The sequence below is a fragment of the Anastrepha obliqua genome, chromosome 2, assembly GCF_027943255.1.
Source record: "Anastrepha obliqua isolate idAnaObli1 chromosome 2, idAnaObli1_1.0, whole genome shotgun sequence".
Taxonomy (NCBI): domain Eukaryota; kingdom Metazoa; phylum Arthropoda; class Insecta; order Diptera; family Tephritidae; genus Anastrepha; species Anastrepha obliqua.
Window position 1 is genome coordinate 103629180 of NC_072893.1, and position 25945 is coordinate 103655124.

Here is a 25945-nt window from a genome sequence, read left to right on the forward strand (position 1 = left end):
GGCACACCAGTCCGAAAAATAAGATTTCGAATGAGCGTACTTAACGCTTCATAATATATGTATTTCCCACAGTGATACATTTTTTTACAAATTAAGTCAAATACGTTTTCAATATTTTCCCATCAAAAATTCTTGCTGCATGTTTTTGCAACCTTTAAATAAAAAATAAAAATAAAAAAAAATATTTCGGAAAGTAAAAAAACAATGTTTACCAAATTTGTATTCCAAATTACTTTTTTTGTTTTTGTTTAGGGTGCTTAATGCAACTTAACCTCAGATTTCAAAAAAAAAACGCAAAAAAAAAATTTATTGGGTATCCTTTTGGACTCTCACTCAGAACTAATGCTCTGCATTAGGCATCACTCATCAAAAACTCCTTCTTGCATGTTTTTACAACGTTTAAATAAAAAATAAAAAGAAAATATTTACAATTTTTTTAACGGATATTTAATGTCTTAATTTAACTTCACCACATTTCTAAACAAAAAAATGCAAAACAAAAACGCAACAATTTATTGGCCATTCCTCACGCCCTACCGCAGAATAAGTTGACCATCCAAATTAATCAAAAATAGGTTTTAAATATTTTTCCCACCGAAAATTCCTTATAAAAAATAAAACATTCGGGAAATGAAAAAAAGTGTACGAAATTTTTTTTTTAATTTAAATCGTTTTTTAATTTAACTTCACCACCTTCGGAAAATAAAAAAAGACCAAAAATAATAAAAATAAATTACTGGGACTCTCCCTCGCAGTTAGAGCTTTGCGTTAACCGTCGCAAATTTAGTCGAAAATATTTTTTTAATATTTTTCCCATCGAAAATTCCTACTGCATGTTTTTACAACGTTTAAGTAAGAAACAAAAATATAGAATAAACAAATTTGTACGAAATTTTTGTTTGACGTTTTTATTTTTTTCAACGGGGTCTTGTCTTAATCCCAACATCACCACGTTTCTAAAAAAAAACAAAAAACAAAACAAACGAGAAGATTATTGGTTTCTTTTTTCCTACCACTTTTCTTCTAAAAAATATAAAATAATACTTTTTTCGGAAAATTAAAAAAATGTGTACGAAACTTTTTTCCTAAATATAATTCTTTTTTAACTTAACTTCACTGCATTTCCAAAACAAACAAAAAACAACTGAATAAAAAATAAGTGGGTATCTTTCTGGCCCTCTCTCACAAATTACTCAGCATTAGTTTATTTAAAATATTTCCCATGAAAAACACCTTCTTGCATGTTTTTACAAAATTTAAGTAAAAAATAAAAATAAAAACAATTTATTTCGAAATATAAGAAAATTTTGCTAGATTTTTTTTCAAATACTCTTCCCGTGGTGGTTAGCCCCTCAACTTCAGCAAATTACTAAACCAAAATTGTTGAACGCACCAACACCATTAGTGTTTTGCATTGACTCTTCTATCTCTGTACTGGTTCATCTAAAAACAATGAAACACAGCACCTCTTCCAGCCCCCGTTTCCTTATTAAACTTAGTTGGATTGAACGTATGTGCCTCTATTCTGACTGGAATTGGCCTAGATGTGTCAAAGGCACGTTGGAGTCTCCTAGCATTGGTCGTGGAAACGACAAGAATCCGTGGACCATATTCCGATTATGTTCATATGACTACGGAGTTTGCAATGACCTGTGAGAAAGCCCTTGAACATTCTCAGTTTAGCCTTGAGGGAGGATTATACATTTTTTAAACCTCTTTTGGTTGCACCACCCAGTTAGGGTTTCTCCACACGAAGACCTAGCCTTAGCTTTTCACTTCTAAGCTTCTTCTTGAAGGTGTGTTGTCCCATAGTAAGGAAGACCTCGGGTCCTGTTATTAACGAGGCCGGCACATTTCCTGCCAATGCGTCCGCTACTTCTTTCCCAGTTATACGTTTGTGTCTTGGGATCCAAATTAGCCATATGCGATTGTGCGTTCCTAACGGATTCAGTTTCTCTCACTTAAAGACCAATGTGTACTTAATCTTACAGCGTGACAGAGCCTTAATACCCATCTTACTGTCGCTCTCAGTAGTAATTCTAAGTTAAGTTGATCTCTGCACATAGACAGATGGCATACCCATCTGCACAGAATGCTTGGTACTGGGGCTATATATTCCTGCGTCTATGCCTTCTGGTGTCTTGAAGCCATCTGTGTACCAGTACAGGGGACACTCCTGGAGTTTCTTCTGAAACGCAGCTGTACTCCAGTTGACCTTGTCGTCCAGTTCAATTTTAAACTTGTTTTCAAATTTCATGACTTTGCTAATGTCACCTCTGGATTGCTGGGTGAATGGGAGTGGAGACTCACCAATTCCATGTTCTTAGATGACATGACTTTTCCTCTACCAAATCATTATCTAGTAGTATTCAACAGGACAGTCTTGGCTTATTGCTGAATAATTAGCTCGAGCATGACCTCCACCGCAGCTGTAGGGCAGGTCCGCACCCCGTCCGTGATACACACACATGCAAAACGCTGAAGCTCAGTTAGTGCGGTCCGCAGTGTCGAGAGAACGGCTTTTTCTGCTAGATCCTTTGCAGATCATAAAGGCCTTTGTTCCTTTGGTCAAGGTTATGTTAGCATGCCTCTTCCAGTTAAGCTTGGCATCTAGAACAAGGCCAAGATACTTAACTTCGCACACCAAGTAAGGGTACCGAGATGAGTGCAACTGTCTGTAATCTCTCAAGCATGCCTGTATCCTTACTATCTGTGAGTGCTCTTTTTGTTTCTTAAGGCATTTCTAAAAGTTTGGATGTTATTTGGAGTTATTTCACGGCACTTATGAATTGTCTGCATCCATTTAATAACAAGTGCCATAACCTCAAAAAAAGTTTTAAGACGTATTCGATCGACTCGAGTTGGCTCAATTATTAGTGAAACCTAAACCAACAACGGAAATATCTGATTGGGGTTATACAAACATGGTAACTACTTACATTTTTCAAAAGAGCGTGTGAAAATATGCTAAGAGGATAAGCCGAATTTCATATTCCAAAACATTACTTGGTTATCTCGGGCAAGTCATCAATACTTTAATCTGAACACTCATTAACACATTATTATCTGAGTAAACCACTTGAAGCGATGCTCTGCGGGCTAGAACTGAGTTACATCAGCAACATGAAGCCGTGACGTGCCAGCGGGCAAAAAAACTGAGGCTTTCAACTACCGAAACAGAAGTTCAACAACTCAAACAACTTGCACACAATCGAAGTCGACGGCGGCGCGGCAACGACAAAGCAAGAGCACACCAGCCTCAAGAGGATTAAAAATTAAGATCTCTTCAAAAATAAGTTAAAGGCAAAAAATATGAAGCAATTATGGTAAGAAAAAAATGGCATAGCTCAATATTACCAAGCAACAGATATTTGTTTATGTTAACTGTAAAGCACCGGACGCAATGGGGGGAAAATGTATGAAGAGGCGACCAATGCAAGTGAATCAGCCGCATGACGGACAAGTAAATATCAGCAGAAGAAATGGTGTACAGGAGAAGGTATTTCGGGTGAATTTCCATATGTAAAGGATGGGCCAACATTAATGTTCCTTCACCAAACATATTACACATACACCGGGTTGTTCTACTTGTAAATTGGTCCTTTTTTTAGAATAGATGGTGCATTTCAAAAATGATGGGAGTGCCTGTCCACACTTTCTAACAAACCAATAATTTAGTCGAACAGTTTTTGGTTTTTAGCGCTTTTTATTACCTTTCTATTAAATAAGCTCGTTTTGGGACCACCCTTTATAAATGTGTAACTATGAATCACTTATGCGCTCTAATAAATTTTAAGTGTGCGATTGTGTTTTTATTGATTTGCTGACTATGCTTCGTCTTCTTTCTTCGCAGCCTGTGGTTAAGCAGAGTTAAGTAAATATTTGAGGGAATTGTAAGCGATTTATCAGGGATTTGTGATTTCTGTGCCGCTACACTGAGTATAATGTCAAATGTAATGCAATCGCTTGTAAGCGCTGCAAAATGTCAATAACGCGATTGACAGCTATAGATCGCAGGTAAACAAGGTGAAATAAAATTAAAAAATAGGAAAGAAAAAAAAAACTGACAATCGTCAAGAGTACTTAAAGAAATGGCCGAAAGGCAGAAGTGCATAAATTTACCTGCTTGAATATATGCCACATATCAACTATATAAGTACATAACAACCCTGCAGTCCAATCTTTTAGTTCTGAACAATCTACTTTAGTACCCAAAAGTTTGCTTTGCAGCTGAACATTTTCATTCTGTCTTTTTGAAGCAACTAGCGACTGGTATTTTTTTATGTGGTGATGAGCTATGAAAGGCCAATTGCCAGACTATGCACCAACATAGTAACATTTAACGAACTAGGCAGACTCTGCATCAGTCTTATAATGGGTAATGAACTAGGTAAGGGACTATTCCGGAAATTAATAACATTGGACTAGTTGAAGCAGTAAATAATGTAAAATAAATAAAATGTAGTTGTAAAATAAATAAAATAAATAAAAAAATTTAAAAATGTTTTATTACGAGTTTAAATACTACACAATATTTTGTTGAAAAACAGAAATGTGTAGATCAACTCGTGTCGATAATCACCAATTCGGGTCTAGTTGCAAAAGTGAATGATTGATAAATAAACTAAAAAAACATTTGACCGCGAATTAAAATATTACGCAGACTTTTTTCTTAAAAAATGTCTAGTCCAATATGTGGCGAAAATCACTACTTCTGGACTAGTTGAAAAAGTATATTAAATAAAAGTTGATAAATAAACTTTGAAGAACTGTTTGGTATAAATTAAAATATAACACAAAAATTTTCCTCAGAAATAAGTTTAGTCCAATTAGTGCCAAAAATCATTAGTTTTGGACTAGTTGAAAAATGAAATAATGATTGATAACTAAACTTCATACAAATTTTATATTATTAAAATGATATTGTGCATGAAACTGTCATTAAGAAATAAGTGTAGAAGTAATACACAAAATTGTTAGCTAAATCAAGTCTAGTCCAATTACGGCAGAAAATAACCAATTTTGGACCAGTTGAAAAAGTAAATAAAAATTGATAAATGAAGGTTTTAAAAATAATTTACAACAAATTTAAAAATCATACTATACATCGTATCTATAAATGGATTGTTTGACTTAACATGACTTTATTTAAAAACAAATTTCATAATTTACTAAAAATCATTGAACATTGCACAGCAACAATAAAAACCAAAAAAAAAAAATATTTTCTTTTTTGTATACAGCTTCAACTGGTAATTTTGTAACTGGTACAATTCTAGTCACTCTTGAACTAGTATGACTTCTGCCATCAAATACCAGTTCATGAACTAATTTGTTTGCTGAGTAGTTTGGCTGTTCACTGCACCGACGTGCGTAGTTCGATGATGCAGCGTCATAAAGGTAAATATAAATCAATTGCATGGCACCATATTCTGGCCGCCGCCCATACACCATTTCATACTCGTGCTGACTATAATTGAAGGGGTTATGGGTTCCCCAAATGTGGCATCTCGCTGCTATTGCGCTGTGCTATTATTTCGTGGCGATGCGGCATTTTCTAGCCATAAATCAGCGTGTTCGATGCGTTATCTGCTCGAACGTGAGTCGCGCGAATTCGTTGCTAATTCCACATAGCTTCTATCAGGCCTTGTCGTCATGATGGCTATGGGGCCACAATTCAAGTTAGCCTGTGGGTATTGTTGATTTTTGTACATAATTCTTCTTCTGTTATTTGTTTTTTGCTCTGTCCCTCTGGACATTGAAGTTTGTGCACTTAGTTGCCTATTTGTATTGTCGATACGCCATTTTAAAGTGCTACTCACTTCACACTGTTTGGCGCACTAGGTCGCTCTGATCGATTCGTATCGCGCTGATGACGTTTGCAAAATCCGTGACCAAACAAAAAGAAAAAACAAACCAAAATGTACCTGTATGCGATTTTTATCTTTGAAGTAACCACGTATTTGTTTGATAAATTGCTTTTGTTTAATGAAATACGAAGTACGCACAAGTGCGGATTCTCCTAGCACATACGCACACATACATGCAACAGATCATTATGCAACAGAATTGTGTCCACATACAAATTTTAATCAAGCAAGATTTTGGATATTTTGATGATGCTGTTATATCGAAATATTAAAGTTCAATTTTGTTCATTTTATAAGCACTGAAGATGTCTCTGCCAGAAGATTTCCTGTGTCGATTATGCTCAATAAAATAGTATTTAACACGAACTGCAAAGCTACCGTAGTTCCCAAAACAGCCTGTGTTAAAGGAGGCAAAATGTTGTATTAATATCTGGTATACGCCGTTTTTAGTGGGACGAATAAAAGAAATAACAGAATCCGAACAAAAATATTCCATAGGTCATTTAAACCTGAGAAGAGGTCCACTTCTGCACCACTTTTCCCTCCAAAGGACAGGATAAGATAGGATAAATGGCTACCCACGCGAGGGACCCACTGGGACATAATCAAAATTCGTCCATTGTAATGTCAGACAGACAAAAAAGTAACAAACAGGAAAAAGGATGAAGGGGCTTTGGATTGGAAGATGACGACTAACAGTGACTAATTACATTTGTACCGATGAAATATTCACCAGCTGTGTGATACTTCAACCCACAATATCCGCAGGTGTAGCAAAAAAGTGAGAGCCCAGATGTCTGAATGTTAGCTCTATGAGAGCAGGGCAGCTGCGAAGGCGCTGTTGAGATGATTCCACCACGTCCTCTAGATAGTTCTGTAGAAAGGTCTTGAATCAATCCCAAGTTCCACCGCATGGATACCTAATATAAATATATAATTGGCGCGTACACCTGTTTTGGGTGTTTGGCCGAGCTCTTCCTCCTAATTGTGGTGTGCGTCTTGATGTTGTTCCACAAATGGAGGGACCTACAGTTTTAAGCCGACTGCGAACGGCAGATATTTTGTTATTGCCTGCCTACGGGCGACCGCTATTAGAAAAATGTTTTTCCTAATTTTGGTGTTTCACCGAGATTCGAACCGGCGTTCTCTCTGTGAATTGCGAATAGTAGTCACACACCCCAACCCATTCGACTACGGTGGCCGCCGAAATAACGGACAATACCCGTTAAAAATTCCCACCAAATTCAAAAGCTGCGGCTTTGTTAGCCTTAAATTCTCCCCCGAGCGCCTCCGATCTACTCGTCTCCAGAAAGATCTCACGACTTTGCACGTTTCACGCGACCCCCAAAAATATAAGATGGATATTACGCCATCTCCTATTACCAGAAGGCTATTATTTAGAAAGAAAAGCTGAATTTTAATTAACGTGCAATATTTTCTCTAAATAAAAGTACATAGTTTTGTATAAAAAAATCCAGTCAGCTATTTAAACTACCACGCATGAACTCAAACCAAAATGAAAATAGGCAACACTGCAGTACGTCAGGCATAGGAAAATATTGAATTCGAAATGAAGCTAATTCCCCACGAAGTCATGAGAGTTAATACCTGGCTGTTTCATGATGTTTATATGATTATGTTACATAGTGTGCATAGTGTACATACATACATACGCACAACTTTAATTTCTTTCATACCCTCATTTTTATCTGTCCATCGTGCATCGTGTAATCTCAATACGCTGCTTAGCCCCCAACGCTTTTGGCCTAAAGCAAAATTGGTAAGAAGAAATAAATAATAAATAATAAAAAAACAAAACATGAAAACAACCAACAGAAATGCCGAGTCATCGCTTGACTCCCTTCAAGATGTTAAAGAATATTAAATAACACACTTTTGCTCAAGAAAAAATATTTATAATTAAAGCTTCTTGCGGCGCATAACTAGCTTTTTGAGTGCTTCATATTTTGACACCTTCTGTTCGAATCACTCAATTCATTTTGCATCATCCGCCACATTGCGCAATTTCAAAGGAAAAAACTAACTTATAATTGGTGATTATTATTCTTAAGTAGGCATTAGTTTTGATCGACAGGTTGAAAACATCATCGAAGTGATTTTCAAATAATAAATAGCAGCAGGATTTTGAAGGGCGTTACGGAAGACGATCTGTTTTGGATTTATAAAAAGATATCAAGGTTGGTACTTTTGAAACTAAATTGTGCGCAGTAGCTTTCATATTCATTTTTGGTTCATTATTAATAAAAAATTGGTTATATAATTTGGTATACCAGTAATACATACCCAACCCTGATAGCACAACATACTTTCAATTTCCACAATTAATGCTGAAATGTCCATGGTAATGTACATAAATTCTTAAGCGTAGAGGTAATCGAATCAAAAGAGTTTAAGTGCTTCAGACTCTGCTTGACTGAGGCCTTACCTTTATACAAAATATAATTTATTCGGACCTCTCAATAGAAAGTCGGCAAAGTAGTATACATCAGCAGATCGATCTTATGGCCGGTAATTGTGTCGGGACCGTTTCCCCAAGTCATGGCTGAGATTTTGGAAAGGCCACTCAGGCTCTACTCAATCGCTGGGCTGCCAGTAGCGGCGTCAGAGTACACTCTGGCAAAACGGAGCTGTAAAAGATAAACCTCCCAGAAAATATAAACCTCCATACTTTAGACTCCATAAATTAATTAACCACGTACTCCCGCTTTTATCGCAAGGATACCTAACTTGAAACTTAACTCCAAACTCCATTGGAAGCTACCCATTGCAAATAGGGTAAAGAAGGCCTGCAAATCTATGTTCGACAAAAAATACGAACTCAAGCCACAGGTCGCTCTTTGGATGTACAACGTAGTGGTTCTGCCAATTTTAACGTATAGATGCCTAGTTTGGTGGAAAGCTCTTCGGAAGGGCAATAATATCACTAAACTGGAGAGGGTGCAAAGGACTGCTTGTATTGGCATCAACAGACCATCTAGAACTTGTCCCAGTGCTGCCCTGAATGTTACTTTTCACTGAATTTTTCCCAACGCTGCTCAAAGTGCAATCAGGCTAAAGGAGGTTGGTCTCTGGAGGCCACCCTCAAGGGACATGCTAGGATTTATGGGCAGTTAACCCCGAATTTCTCTCAACTCCGTAAAAATATCTCTATCAGCAAACTGGAGTTTAAAAATCGTATCAGAGCAATCTTTCCAAGTAGGCATGAGTTGAACGAGGGGAAAATTTGTGCCGAGAGTGGTACCTTTGTCTTCACTGATAGCTCCAAGCTGGAATCGAGAGTCGGAGCAATTGTCTCTAAATTAGCCAATTTATCTTTTTGCTTTCAAACTGCCGAATACTGCTAATGTTTTTCGGGCAGGAGTCTTTCCGAGCCTGCAGGCATGCAAAATGCTTAGAGAACGCGGAACGAAGGAGATATGTATTAACATTTTCCCCGATAGTCAAGCCGCGATTAAGGCTTTGACAACGCCATGGTGCAGATCCGAATTAGTCAACTCCTATAGGGAAGAGTTCAAATCTCTTTGGTGTACAGGTAATATCTCTCTGATTTGAGTTTCAGGACATAGAAACATAAGGGGAAATAAAATTGCTGACGAGCTTGCAAAGAAGGCCCGACTGAATTGATCTCCTACCCAGTCATCGGCATCCCCAGTTAAGTAACCAGTGAGCAACATAATGCCACCACCATAATTTTAATACAACTTTCGATTTAAATACTCGTATATTTCAAATTCATGCAACTTCGATTTCATATCTCAATTCTCTAATCTAGAGACTGGATGGTTCGCGTAAAATTTATCTTTAATGGCGTCCTCTAAAAATTTCTCTCACATAAAAACGAGTATTTGGCCAAGTACGACTTCAGTGCTTGTATTGCCGATTAAATTTTATGCTATGGGTCTCAACGAGGCTTATGCTGACGCTGATCAAGAGATAACACCTCAAAGACAGACTTTCAATTGCGATTAAATATTTGAAATTAAGTTGTGGAAAACATTTAGCCAAGCCTGCGTGCGACCTATCATTTCAATCAGGAATTTATGCAATACAAAAGAGATTTAAACAAGTATATTAATAGCCAAAGCGTCCTGCTGGGAAAGTCCAGAGATCAGTACATGTGACGGAGACAATATACCGAGTGTGCACCTACCACGAGCAGATGACTTTGAAACAAAGAAGCTTCTGGATCTCATCATCACTCAAAACAAGTTGTCTCTGTACCAGGTACCTGTGGATAGTACTCAGCAGCAAGAAGCTGAAAGTCGGGAAATTATTAACAATACTCAACGACGACAAGCCAATAAAGTCAATCAAGAAGAACAACCGTAGAATATCCTATATATTCGGCGCGATCCCCGTTCACTTACATAAAGGATGCGGTAATAGAGAAGCTATAGTTGAAGTGGCATCGAGCGTAAAAGCATCCGCAGAAGTAGCGGAAGGCTTAGCTAAAAAAGAAGGCAGCAGCAATCTGGCCGACACTCAATTCAAAATAGCAGACTACTTCGAGAGCGGCAAAGATACGCGGCTAGTTCACGAACATTAGGAAAACAGTGGCCTTGACAGCGCGTTCGAGGCAGCTCGGAAGATGAAACTGCCAAACATGTGCCCGCATCATGTCCACCACTGATGCATAAGTGGGGCAAATACCCGGATAAACACATTTTACCAGAGGAGAAAATATGAGACAGTAAAATAGGCCAAACACCAAAATTTATTGAGGAATCTTGGATCAGAGAAATGCTCTGAAATCATAAAGTGGGCACAAGACCACTTTCAGGTCGCAATGCTAGATATAATAATACAATAATAATAATAATACAATAATAATTTATTATTGAATGACCCGCCGTAGCTGAATCGGTTGATGCGTGTAGTGTCCAATTTCCAACATCAAATAATAGAAAAAGTTTTTTTGTTTTGGTGGTCGCCCTTCCGCAGACAATGGCAAGTCTCGGAGTGTATTTCTGCCATAAAAAAGCTCCTCACAAAAACCGTCTGCCGTTCGGAGTCGACTTAAACTACAGGTCCCATTGGTGGAACGGTATCACATGGCCAAGTCAGCGTAGCTGCTGTATTTTTACGCGCTTAACTATGTATGTCCATGTCCTTATATAGCTCATACAGCTCGCGCTGTTCCACCGTACGCGTTACTCCTGCCTAACACAGAAAGAGTCAAAGATCTGATGTATAATGTTTCTCTCGAAGGCTCCCAAAACTTTCTCATCTGGTGTCGACATCGTCTAGACTTCTGGGCCCTATAGCAGGACGGGAATGATGCGCGTTTTATAGAGTGTCAGTTTGGTCTTCAAAAGAGAGTTCCACTTCTCAATTGCCTACTGAGCCCAAAGTAACACCTAAGGCTGCTTACGATGACGAACTAAGGAGAAATGGCCTTCCACTTCTGAACACAACTCGTCGGGATCGAATGCGACGCCTTCGCAAAACAACAATCAGTGTACTATGAAAGGGCATCCTTCATTGGATGTTGGAAGAGTTTCGAAACAAAAAAGTGAAACAAAGGTGGCTGAGAGCATTTGGTGTCACAATGAGCCTAATTAGGCTATAAATGAACCCTTCAATGGCATTGAGCTTTAGCCTAAGGTAACAGAATATGGCAGACTTGGCTTCCGTGGGATATGGCTGCTTGAGCTTTTAACTGATTTTCAATAAGTAGCAGATTACGAGTAGCGGCTGTATTCCAGACTCACGCCAATTTTTAAATAAATAAATGCCTCGAGGGCAGTTATGTAAACGCCCCAATTAGTTGACCCTTTGAAAGCCACTTCCAATTGAAGTAACGGTAATTGTGCGCTATCTCAAACGGCAGTTATTTGAGGGCGTGATCTTCAAACAATAACAACGGTAACAATAATGAAAATATTGCTTCAGCAACGAAAACGATTAAATAATAGAGGAGACAGTGATTTATGGTTTTGGTTGAACTCAAATTTGTTTGCAGGCGATGATGGTAGGAGGTGGTGGTACAAAGTATATGAGGAGCTGTTAGTTCGCTGCAGTGAAGCGAGGAGCAAGTGGCCTGCTACTAGCCAAAACTAATAGCAATGTTTGCCACAAGGTCTTTTCGTGCTTGAAGACACCCGAAAATAAAAAAAAATGGAAATTGAAGAAAAAAACGACAAGCAAAGAGAAGTCAAAAACATAAGCAGCCGCAATAACAATTGTGGCAACAACTACAATAACCAAATAGGCAAAAACTGTTACACGGGGTTATGGTTATGGGTCAAGCAGCAATGCTGTACAAGCTGAGGAAGCAGGCGTGCGAGAGGGAGGAGAATGGCGGTGGGGAGTGGTGGCAGAACTCAGTGCAGCTATGTTGCGCGTGTGGGCGTGTATTTGACATACCTTTTTCAAGTAAAATGCCAGTTGCAGCAACAGTTGCCAATGCTGTGGCATATTGCATGCAAAGCATAACAAAGACAACAACAAGACACGCAAAAAAATTGGTCACAATGACAACAGTGGCAATGATATTTTCAGAACAAGCGGCCAACCCATAAGTTTTTATTTTTCCGTTTTTACATGTAAATTGTGTTTTTTGTTTTTCTAATGCGAAACAGCAAAACAGAAGCGAAACGAAAATTGTTGGGTAGAGGAGGAAAATAAAATCACAAGAAAAACCAAAAAAACCAAATATCAAAGAAAACATTACATTATGGCAACACTTGTGCAAATAAGCCAAGCAAACATTATTCGAGTAAGTTGACATGGAAGCAAGTAAAAACAAAAACAACAACACCAACATTAACAACGACAGCAATGACAACGAGAACACCGGAGGCAAGTGGCACTCACAGCACAGACAGTGAATCAACAATCGACGACAGTGCAGCTGAGTAACAACGACAACAATTTTAAAAATTATTGTAAAACAAAAACAAAACACTGTAAAGACAGTAAAACTTACGCACCGCTGAAGTTTGCGTGTAAATATAATTTTACAGTCGAGAATATTTGTAGACTGTTAAATGCATTTTTAGACCAGCAGAATTTGATGTTAAGGTTGCCACAAATAAAGAAACTCATTTCAAGGAACAACAACAAAACAAACTGTTTACAGACATAACCATATTTTCAGTGGCAAATAAAAATATGTAGAATATGCAACTGTGAACTCTGGCGGAACTTTGTGAGGAAGATTTGTGTGTACACGTGTGCACACTAGAGTGAACCCCTAAAAGTCGAAGTACTGAATATTTAATACAAAACTCCCAGAATTAGTTCAAATATACGGAAAGCACACGACGCGCATTTATTTTCGAATCGATTGATTTTTATTGGAGCTTGGTATTGAAATGAGAGACCTTCACTGGCTTTTAAATCGTCATTCCCAAGTTTCTGTCGAAAGCAAATTGCTCTTATACTCAGCAGTTCTAAAACCCGTGTGGACATATGGTATTCAACTTTGGAGCATTGCGGCAAACTCCAATATCGAAATTTTACAACGATTTCAGTCAAAAACATTAACCATATTACAAACTCGCAAATACACCGAGACCTCCAAATATCCACTGTTATGCAAGAAATAGAGAAATATGCAAGATCCCACAACCTCAGGCTCTTAGCTCACTCTAACTTCTTAATAACGGAAATGATAGCAAATCCCATCGCTTTCACCCGATTCAAAAGAAAATCCACCACAGATCTCCTCTTTTACTGGGAAAAAATGAAATGGTTTGTACCACTGGGTGCATCCCATAAACGACTGAAATTCTCTAGCTGCTAGTTTAAGTTATTCTACAAATATTGCTTAATGTATGTACATATACAGCTTGCAATAACAGTGTTCTTAAAAAAAAAAAACAAAAAAACAATTGGAGCTGCAAGGCCAATGTGTTTTATGTGGGCTTTATTTAAAAACTTTTTTTTTTACATTTAATGCTTATAATTTAAAGCTTTATAATTTTCGAAACTTAAACTATGATTAATATAAAATTTGCACACATAAGCCTTTTTAGTGCACATCTAAAACACATGGAAAACTTTATAAGCTTTGCGGCAACTTTTAACTTAAAGTGGATTATATAATATTAAGAATGTGTGACAAAAATAATAATAAATAATAAATAAGTAATAAATTTTCAGTACTTCGAACTTTTGTGGACCACTCTAGTAACCACAATACAATAATATCTATTTGCGATGTTGTCAAATTTCATATTCGTATGCAAATTCAATATAAGAATATCTATTTATGATGTTACCAAATTTTATATATGAATAAATTTTTGTGGACCACTATAGTAAACACAATACTGGGATATATATATTGTATATATATACGATGTTGCCAAATTTCTTGTATGAAGGACTTTTTGTGTACTGCTCTATTAAGCACATTATAAGAATATTTATTTTCAGTGTTGCCAAATTTTATATGAGCATGATTTTTTTGAGCCACTCTAGTAAACACAATATAAGAATAATCTTTGACGACGTTGTAAAATTTCAAATATTACATGAACTTTTGTGAGTCCTTCTAATAAACACAACATAAAAACATCTATTTACGATGTTGCCAAATTTTATTTACCAATGATTTTTAGTGGACCATTCTAGAAAATACATTATAAGAATATCTATTTGCGAAGTTGTCAAATTTCATATACGAATGACTTTGTGTAGGCCACTCCTCGAAAAACAATATAAGAATATCTATTTACGATGTTACCAAATTTCTCATATGAAGGACTTTATAAGAATATCTATTTACAATGTTGTCAAATTATATATATTCATGAATTTTTGTGGACCATTCTAGTAAACCGAATATAAAATATCCTTTCACGATGTTACCAAATTTTATATTTGCATGAACTTTTGTGGACCTTCTCGTAAGCACAATAAAGGAATATCTATTCACGACGTTGCCAAATTACATATTTGAATGACTTTTTGTGAACCACTTCAGTAAATATAATATAAGAATATCTGTTTACTATGTTGCCAAATTTCATAATTTCATATATGAATATAAGTATATACATAGATATTATAACAGATATTTGCTTACTCAGACCTATCTTATGCAAATCTTCCAAATGGTATAGGAAATTTTATTGCTAGATTTTGAGATCAAGAAAATTTTTCAGACAAAACCGTATTTTTTCATAACAGTTTTCAAAAGTTTATGTGACAACACTGTTAATTAAGTGTTCTTGTACTATATACTACAATAATAATTCTTGCGAATAACTTATAAAAAATATCAAAGTATTTTCGTTACAATGCTGAAGGTCTAATAGATTTAAAACAAAAAATAAATTAAAAAATTCTAAAAAAAAATTACAAAAATTATTAAAATTGTAACGTATTAACGGCACCCTGTTTTTTAATAATTTTTTAAGGCAACCCCGTTTTATTTTCTTTATTTTTTTAACAATTTCTTCTTAAATTTTTTTTATTAACATTTTTTTTAAGTCAAGCTTCAGCTGAAAATAAAAATACTTCGATATTATTAAAAAAGTGCTAAAATGCATTGTGACAATAGGTCTTCCAAATGATTTATAAAACGAGGCTATATTTCCATTACAAATTTGCAGCTTTAATAATATATAAAATAAAAGATGGCAACCCTATTAACTAAATATCTCAAAAACCACAACATTTTTTGCACGTGAATGCGAAACAAGAATTTATTTTTATTTAAATATACTTGAAGCTGAACGGTAATGAAATATAAAAGAAATCTGGCAACCCTATCAATTAAATATCTATAAACCATGGCAACGTTCTTAGTAGGTGATTGTGACGCAATAAATATTACTTATTTGCATTTGAAACTGTGCTGAGGAATAATGCTAAAAATGCAATAATAAATATGGCAGACCTGCTAAAAAAATAAACTTATAAAAACTGTAGTGCACTTTGCAATATGTCGCAAAAAATATCACTAATTTATATTTGAAACTTTGCTGACAATTCAAAATGAAATATGGCAACCCTGTTCAGTACAGATCAATGAAATATGGCAGTAAAGCAGATATACAGGTATGATCTATAGAGTACAACAATATTATACTCTCACATAATATCCATGGTAAGTAAACTTTCACTAATCATTAAAAGTTAAGTATGATAGTCCTGTTTATAAGATACCATCAAAAACTTACGGGACTGCCAGTTTCTCTCATCTTTTCTCATCTATCATGAAAGTATTCATACTGTAAAAAAATATCTAGTGATAATAAAAAAATTAATTTGGAAACCTTAACAGTGATCTTCACAATGGATATATCACAAAAACAGTTGCTAATTTATATTTGAAGTCTCAGTAATAACTAAAAGTTAAATGTGTCAAAGCTCTTTGTTAAATATCATTAAAATATGACAGTGAAGCCAGTAAAAGATCTACAAAAGACCGAAATTTTCAACTGATAATTAATATCCACTATAAAAAAATATCGACTGTAGTTAAAAATTAAATTAAATATGGCAATTGTTTATTAAAAAACAATGAAAGATGCGCCTAGGTGTTGTTGTAAAATAAAACATATAAAAATATATACTCTTTCGGGTTTCACTATATTTATTCTATGTTTATTCAAACTATGGTTCCTAAAAATTATATGTGAACTTTGCCGTGAGATACATATGAAATTTCACGGCAATGCGATTTGTAGGGATTTCGACATCCATTGAAACGCGAAACTAGTACTATACTTAATATAAAAATGGAAAATTTAAAATAAAAAACATGGAAAAAGTGTCTCATATCTCATGGAAAAATTGCCTAAACAAAGAGCAAATGCCTGCCTCTTGTCAACATTCTATGGCTACCCAAAATTAATTTTCTACATACTTATCCTTTTGCCATTGTTTGCCTTTGCCTTTGCCTTTTGCTGGTGATATTTATTTTTATGATTCTAATTCTCCCCTTTATCGTTATTTTAGTTATTTAGCGATAATTTTTCCTTCTTTACGATTATCGATTTTATATTTTATTTCGACATTATTTTGATGTCGCAAAATTAAATAACAACTCAAATAAGCAAATATGCCCATACGTAAGGTAAATAAGCAAAATCCAAAACTAACAAAAAAATAGTAAAAAAATCAAGCTGCAACCAGCTGTGTGAAGTCATCGCCTACGCTTTGCACTAATTTGAGCTCGTGTTGCTATACAAATACAAGCGAGTTTTTGTTTATTTATTTTTTTGTTGTACTACACGCCTGCAATCACAATTTTGGCAAAATAACAGCAAAAAAATAAAATCAACCTTTACTTGTTGGTATGTCTGAGTTTTTTTCGGTTGCTACAGAATTCATACAGTTGCACCGAAAAAAAAGTGATGACAAAATGATTTCAACAGTTTTTGAAGTAAAAGGTCTTTAGCAGTAGATACATTTTGAAATATTTTTACGCCTTTGTTTGTTATTGTTGTGTGGCATTATAAGGCAATTCCCATAACGGTGATGAGAATGCTGTTGCAGTGACAGTTTTTGATAGATCCTACCGATTCGGTATGAAGTAGTGATTTCACAGTTTGACTCAATAGCCCACTTTGCTACTCTTCTAGTGACTCTAATGAATTTTAATGACTTTCAAATCACTATCCACCACTTGAGTATTGCGAATTGGTATATTGGTTCCTTAAAAACAGAATTGGGGAAGAGGTTGGATTTTACGATGTTTAGGGATGCATTCGCCATAGCTGAAGTGCGGAAAGCTCGCTACATTAGGCCCGGAATTTCTTTTTATTTCTTTATTGGTTTTTTTTTTTAAGTACTCACGTATGAAATTTCGCAATTATTCTTCACCAGAGTAAAAAAAGACGCTCCTTCAATCATGAGATATATGTTTCTGAATACCAAAATGTTACACATTATTTATGTAGAGAAAATGCGCAACACCTCCAGGGACAAAACTTTTCAAAAATCAATGAGAATTTTGAACCATTTCTAACTTGTTCTAACGTATGTGAAGTTTCATTTCAATCTGAGAATTCCTTGTTTACAAGCCATTTTGTATCGACGTGTCACATAATTTTCTATAATGAAAAAAATCAAGTATCGTGCAGTGATTAGGTTTTTATTTTTATTTTCGGAAGGTTTAAAAGCAAAGGAAATTTTTGAACGAACGTTGAAAGTGTATAAGGACTTTTTGCCTTCAATAAGTACAGGAGAAAAATGGGTTACTGAATTTAAACGTGGTCGTATAAGTCTTGAAGACAATAAACGTCAAGGACGTACAAAAACTACAACAAAACCAGAAATCGTAGAAAAAATACAGGATATCGTATAGGAAAGTCGTCGAGTTAGTGAAAGAGATTTAGTAGAAACCCTATACATCTCATTGGGGATTGTAAGCAATATTTTGATTGAAGTATTGGGTTTCAGAAAGCTGTGGGCACAAAGGGTGCCGCATTCACTAACAATGGAACAAAACACATTCGACTGCGACTTTCTCAGCAACATTTAAAGCGTTTTCGAAAGAATAAAGTTGACTTTGCGCATCGATTCATCACTATGGATGTGACTTTGGTCTACCACCATGATCCTAAATCAAAACAAGAGGCTAAGAGGGGTGTGAACCTGGTTCTTCGGCTCCGAAATGAGTTGGTGTCCAGAAATCGGCCAAGAAGGTGTTGGCATCAATTTTTTGTGATGCGAAAGGATTTTTGTTTGTGGATTAGTTGGTAACTAGTAAAATAATAAATTTGGAATATTATTGTATCCTTTTAGACCAGCTGAAGGGAAAAATTCATGAAAAAAGACCCAGTTTGCAAAAGAAAAATGTATTTTTCAGCAGGACAACGTACTGGGTCACAAAAGCATTTTGACAATGATAAAAAACCATGAATTAAATTTCGAAATGTTAGGGCACCCACCGTGTTCAGAAGATTTGGCTCCTAGCGACTCCCATCTGTTCCCAGAACTAAAAATATTCATGCGCGGAGAACACTTTTCATCAAATGATGAGGTCATAACAGCTGTGAAAGCGTATTTTACAGCCCTTACTGATTCTCACTTTAGGGGTGGAATTCATAAATTGAAATCTTGTTCGAACAAATGTATTGATGCGCGAAGAGACTATACTGAATCATAAAGTGTATTCCAAACCATAAAATTGTGTTTTTCTTATCGAACCGGAAAACTTATTGTACAACCGGTTATAGGTATGTCAAATTAAATTTATATTTAAAACTTCTTCATTCCCTTGAGACTTTAAATAGTGATAACTTTTTCTTGTTAATAGCTATTGAAAAATCATACAAGTAAATAGTGTTCATTCATATAATTTTACCAGAAGTTTCTGCAACCTTCTGTTCTAGGTGGAACACAAAAGTCCCAGAGCTGTTAAGGGATTAATAAAGAAATCAGAATGATTCTAGCTGATCATTATGACAGCTGCTTCAAGCGCAAAGTTTGGTCAGACTTTACTTATCTTTTAAAAGCAGCGGACGGCTTCTACCACCTAGTACTAAGTCTGGTCAACCTCGTTCCTTACTTATTTTCATTTCTATCATTTTTGAGAACAAAATTCTAATACAAAATATAAAAAAAAAAAATTTTGCGATAGGCTAAATTTAAATAATAAATTCAAATTTACTCCTTAAGTGATTTTAGTACTTAAATTAAAGTCTACAATGGCACAAATTGTATTGCTATCTACAGACGTTTATTGCAAGCATTGATTTCTATTTTATGAGCACCAAAATTTTGCGGCTTGGCCAACTTGGCTTCGCGCAACCTAGCAAAATGCTCACTCACTCACTCACTCGCCGGACAAATTTACATCGAAATGCATTTGACTCAAATGGCTGAAATGGGCTTTTGCAATAATAATAATAGTACGAATTTTATAGCTGGTAACAAACAATAAAGAGTGCTACATTTTTATTGCCAATTGGTGAGAGGTTGCGCTTTGCGGTCGTTGCCACTTTTATGGTTGGCCAAGTCTATTTGTTGTAACTAATGTTGCAGGCGTGATTTTATTTTAGTGCTATTAAAGTCACGTTTATTTTCCCAGCGATATATATATGTATGTACATGCATATGTATGTGTGCACTTACTTGCCACACTGATTCGCAGTTTTGGTTTTTTTAGTCTCGATTTATTTCGGCAGCCAAAGCGGTGATCAAAAACACATTTCGCGCTTTACGAATATGGGTCTCAGGGATGAAATATTAGAATTTGCAAATAGGTGTAGATCTAATAATTATAGGGAGAATATTAGCGTCTCAGTTGGGAAAGAGTTGAAATTATATCAAAATATATAAAATTTTACTCGACATCTCGCCAGGCTAATAGTAGTCGATGCACATACAGGGATTTGAAAGATCTACGGGGTCAAAAGTCCATTTAACAAAACAATAAATACATTTACAAAAATGACTTCCTGAGGTACCTGACCCTTCCGAGAACAAAAGCCAGCCCCTCCCGCGCACCCTACAAGCATTTGACATACGATAACGGCAGTCGAAATTCGATCGTATCACCTCGTGTACGTTATCTGTTCTCGGCACTCTTGCAAAACCCAAACTTTAAAAGTGAAGTTTTATGTTTTTGTGTTCAACAGTGGAGTAAAGAGTTATGGATTCTGAAGCATCAGGTTAGTAATGAATGAAATCAATTAGAATCTTTATAATTTTCAAGTATTAAAGTTAACTTTTCAACCCTATAAGTACACACCTTTTCAAACTACTTTTTTTTTCTTAAAATAATATTTGTTAGTCAATAAGTAATATTATCGAGATAGATCCGGTTAAGATTCGATTGTAATTGTTTAGTATGTACCTTGTTTTGACTATTCATCAAAGAATTTGATCCGGATAAGTCCGGATAAACGGTATTTTAGTACTTTGAATGTTGTTGGTAAAATTTTATGAAAAAGGTCTTTTCCATTACAAGGGATTAAGCGAAATATTTATTTGTTTTAGGTTCAATGGGAACATCGGGAATGAGGATTGTGACTAGAAAATACTTTTTCGACCTCATGAACAATGAAAATTTACCCAACATTGAGGCAAGGCTAAATTTCTTGAAAGATCAGTTTATGTCTATTGACGGATTCTCTGACAATCAAATTGAGACGTTGAAAAGCAATTTTGCACATTTCAAATCAGAATTTAAAAATCGATGGACTAAAGCTCATTATAAAGAAGCGGTATTCCTAAAAAGTAATGAATCTTGGCTGAACGGAACCTTCGCCATTCCGACCGAGTAAATCTTTTGGAGATCTGAGCGAAAGAAGTAAAAGAAGAAAAACTGAGGAAATGCGCTTTAATTTTGATCAAAACCTTATCGTGAATGCTGCGCAAGTAGAATTAAGAAAGTCAGGAAAACGAGATGCTTCGAATGTGCAAAAAGAAATCATTACTTCGCCAACTCGCGCAACCAAATATAAAAAGGCCTATTATCGAACAAAGTCATCAAAAGATAAAATTTGCCCCTTATCTGTCCAGGAAGCAATGCAAATGTTCATCGATGCAGATCTAACACGAGACCAATACGAGACAATAAGAAGAACAAATAAGAAATTCTTTCCTTGTTATAGTCTTTTACAAAAAGAAAAAAAGAAGTGTATATAAATAAGCATTTCCGCTCTCACCGGCTAGATTTTGCCCGAAAACTTACTAGAGAAAATTGCAACAGGGATATTTTTAACCGCCTCCTTTTAAGTTCGGACCCCTTAATGAGCTCTAGGAGGCAAATAAAAAGAAGAAAGTCCCAATCATTTCTGCCAGAAACATTAGAAATGCTCATACCTGCCGATCCAAGCCTAGAATTTTCTCACGTAGCGATGAAGAAAATCTAGATAATACCATTTGATTGGATGCTTTTTTTAATTGTTTAAATTTTTTTATATTTGATCTTGTAAATCTTTCTTCATTCTCATATTATATTTCATTCAAAAAATGTTTTAAGTTCATTATTTTAGCTGGTTTTATTCAGAAACATCCATTAGCAGACGTTAAACCCAAAAAATACTTTTGGCCCCTTAGATTGTTCAAATACCCCTATGTGCGATGCTGCGTTACCAGACGAACCCGGACTCAAACCTGGGCAACGACTGGCACTTAAATAGCATTCCTCAAAAAATAGCCAAAATTCGAAAAAAAAATTCTGTGATAATAATTAAATTTTTTTTTTAATTTGAAAGGGTGAGCCAAAAAATACCCAGAGATTTGGTAAGTCCTAAAACACCCAGACTAAAAAGCCCATTGTATTTAAAGCTGTGAAAAGTGAATGGGGAGATAGTCAACGAAGAAAGGAGAGAAGTAACAGAAAGAAAAAGGTAGGATAGAATAGAGGCATGGAGGTAAATAGTTAGACTTGTGAGAATTTTCCACATTCTTTGGCAAATCCGAAAATATCCTCCAGTTTGAGAGAATTAATTTTACTTGTTTTCATGATATCGGCACCTAAAATTCGTAGCCTTGCTCTGGCAAATGCGGGACACTCACCCATTGATTGTGCCCTATAATAATGTCCTGTAATCAACCGGACGTCTTTTCTTCCAAGTTTTAGAACAAAGTTCAAAAGTTTTCTGTTCGGGCTTGTCACAAACCACTTTTCAGTTCTGCAGCGCTCTAGACCGGTCCATCGCTCTTCATGAAAATTGCATACATAGTCGCTGATCCAATTCACGATTGCTGTAGAATTGATTCCGATTATTGGCTCTGGCATGTGGGGGGGTGCCGCTGATGGTCAATTCATCGGCAATTGATGATAGATAGTATTTATAGATGGTTTAAATAAACCCGACATGCGCTGCTCTACCGTCAAAATACTATAAATACGAAAAGGTAGTGAGGAGCACAATAACTAATTCGAAATCAGAGAGCATACATTTTTCATCTTTGATTTGCCTACTTATTCGCGCTTAGTGGAGTCTGGCACACTGCAAACATGCTCAAAACAATATTTTTTGAAAAACTATTCCTTTTGAATTCAAAATCTTATTAGTAATAGAAAATAATTGAAGAATTTAATTAAAGTAGGGTAATAGTAAACATTGCGGAGTTTTATAGCAAGAAAACAGTACTCCAATCGCTTCTCTTGATTTCTTGCAGTTTGAAAATAAATTTTATAATTATTCAACACATTTTGGCCTTTTGTAATTTTATGAAATTTATGTCGAAAAGAGCCTTACAGTAGAGATTAACTTCAAAACTACAAAAAACTCTGCGCAAACCGGAGCATTCCGTGCATAGTTATTACAAATGCATATTTTGTTTAACTTCATTTTTAAAGATATGGAGATACACTCACTAAGTGCGGTGTTTTGATAGTTTTTTTAACTTCATCTTATGATATTAAGAACGATATGTGCCTTAAGTATTATTTACATTAAATATATTTAAAAATATTTACTGTCTTGCAAAGAAAAATAATATAGAAAGACTAAAAGTGAGAAAGTACGTGTGCATTCAAACAAGTGGCATAGGAAGCGATGGAAAAGCAAGCGTGACTTGGCATTCAAAAATATCTTTGCAAGTAAAGCTTTTTTACTCTGGTATGTACCTGTATATTGGGCCAGTAGCCGAATGGGTTGGTGCTTGACTACCATTCGGAATTCACAGAGGGAACGTAGGTTCGAATCTTGGGGAAACATTAAAACGAAAAAAGTATTTCCTAATAGCGGTCGCCCATCGGCAGGCAATGGCAAACCTCCGAGTGTATTTCTGCCATGAAAAAGCTCCTCATAAAAAATATCTGCCGTTCGGAGTCTTGAAACTGTAGGTCCCTCCATTTATGGAACAACATCAACACGCAGGCGGCAAATAGGAGGAGGAACTCGGTCAAAACCTAGAAAGAGAGCTATAGGAAAGTTTTTCAAAAAAACATACGTAAAACTCACAAAAATGCATGAAATTTTTATTTATATCGATAGTATAGGGTGTTTTTTTTAGAGGTTAGGTTTTCAAGTTGGCACTACTTTTTTCGTAGATGGTCTTTTTGACAGCTGTCACTTGATTTATGCTCAGTTTGGTTTGCCATTTCATAATGAATAGACTTACACCTGAACAACGTTTGCAAATCGTGCAAATTTGGGCCCAAAACGAGATGGCCACCGATCCCGATTTTCACAAGAAAATTTTGTTCAGCGATGAAGATCACTTTTGGTTGAATGGGTATGTCAATAAGCAAAAGTGTCGCATTTGGAGTGAACATAATCCACAAGCCATTGCTGAGACGCCGTTACATCCTCAAAAAGTCACTGTTTGGTGTGCTCTATGGGCAGAGGGAATCATTGGTCCATATTTCTTTAAAAATGAAGCCGGCCATAATGTTACAGTCAATGGAGAGCGCTATAGAGCCATGATTAATGACTTTTTCGTGCCTGAATTGGACGATGTTGATGTGGACGACCTTTGGTTCCAACAAGACGGCGCTACATGCCATACAGCCAACGCAACAATCGATTTATTGAAGGAAACTTTTGGTGAGCGCATTATCTCGCGCCGTGGACCTGTGGCGTGGCCTCCAAGATCGTGCAATATAACACCGCTGGACTATTTCTTGTGGGGCTATGTGAAGTCGATTGTCTACGCAGATAAGCCCGAAACGATTGACGTCTTGGAAGAGAATATTCGGCGCGTTATTGCTGACATACGGCCCCAATTGCTACAAAAGGTGGTCGAAAATTGGGCCTCTCGGCTAGAATTTATTCGAGCCAGCCGCGGCGGCCACTTGCACGAAATCATTTTTAAAACATAATGGCAAACCCTTATCTTTATAATAAAGCTAAATTCTTGGCCATAACATTAAATTATATACGTTTTATTTCATCTTGAAAACCTAACCTCTAAAAAAAACACCCTTTACAGTCCACATAATTTAATGTTTGAAGATTATTTCATGCAAATGTTGACCGCGACTGCGCTTCAAATGGTCCATCCGCTTAGTCCAATTTTGGCATACTCTTTCCAATGTTTCGGCCGGTATCTCACATATAAATACTTTAATGTTGTCTTCCAATGCGTTAATTGAAGCAGGCTTGTCTGGATAGACAAGAGCTTTAACATAGCCCCAAAAAAAATAATCTAAAGGCGTTCTATCACACAATCTCAGTGGCCAATTGACAGTTCTCGAACGTGAAATAAAATGTTCACCGAACTCGCCTCTCAACAAGTCCATTGTTACGCGTGCTGTGTGGCATGTGGCACCGTCTTGCTGAAACCACATGTCATGCAAGTCAAGCTCTTGCATTTTGGGCAAAAAAATTTTCCACGTTGTTGAGTAACAGAGGCCCAATTGCCGCGAACGGTGACGAATCGATAATTGATGGTCATCATTAACACTGACCGATACAGCTGCGATATTTTCTTCAGTTCGCACTCTACGTAAGCGTGTTGGTGGTTTGATGTCCAATAATGCAAATTTGGTTCTAAATTTAGTCACAATAGCTCGAATACCCGCTTCAGTGGGTCGATTAAACTGACCATAAAATGGAAGAAGCGCGATAAACTTTCTTAACAGAACACGCACCAAACTGAAAATGTTTGGCAGTGAAACAAAACACGAAACGTGCGTCAGCTGTTTAAACTAACTGTTCAAAAAGATAATAGCTAAAAAATCACCCGTTATATGTATATTGGGAAATTTCCTACTGCAAATTAATTATTGTTAAATATGAATTCTATCGGTTTAAACTGGAGAGAGCAAACGAACAATCTTCAGTCGGATAAGCGAATCTGATATTGGTCGAAAAAAGAACGTGACTTCATTCTCAACAAAACAAACTATTCAATTTTAGCCTTTATGACCAACGACATTTTTTATACCCTAGTCAAACGTTATAAATGGTTAGGAGTGGGCGGCTAGGGTTAAGGTGGTGCATTGACGATTTACAATTAAATATAGATTGAATCAATCATAAAAATCGATGGAAAGGTTTATGATAAGAAGTATTGCTCACATTTTATCGATAAATTTGCCAATTCCCATGGATATGTATGTTTCGTCGAATCGTTTTTCAACAGGACAATTATCGAAAACTTACCTCAAAACTGGTGTTGAAATGAAATCGAATCTGAGATTTTTGAAGCCATGGAATGGATTGCGCAGAAAAAAAACGAAAATT

The 25945-nt window shown here is 35.9% G+C and overlaps 1 protein-coding gene across 1 annotated transcript in view; it reads right to left on the reverse strand.

Moving 5' to 3' along the window:
• The window catches only part of LOC129239180 (mucin-5AC-like), a 235159-nt gene that overhangs the window by 141003 nt on the left and 68211 nt on the right, over positions 1–25945 (reverse strand). The window lies entirely within an intron of this gene.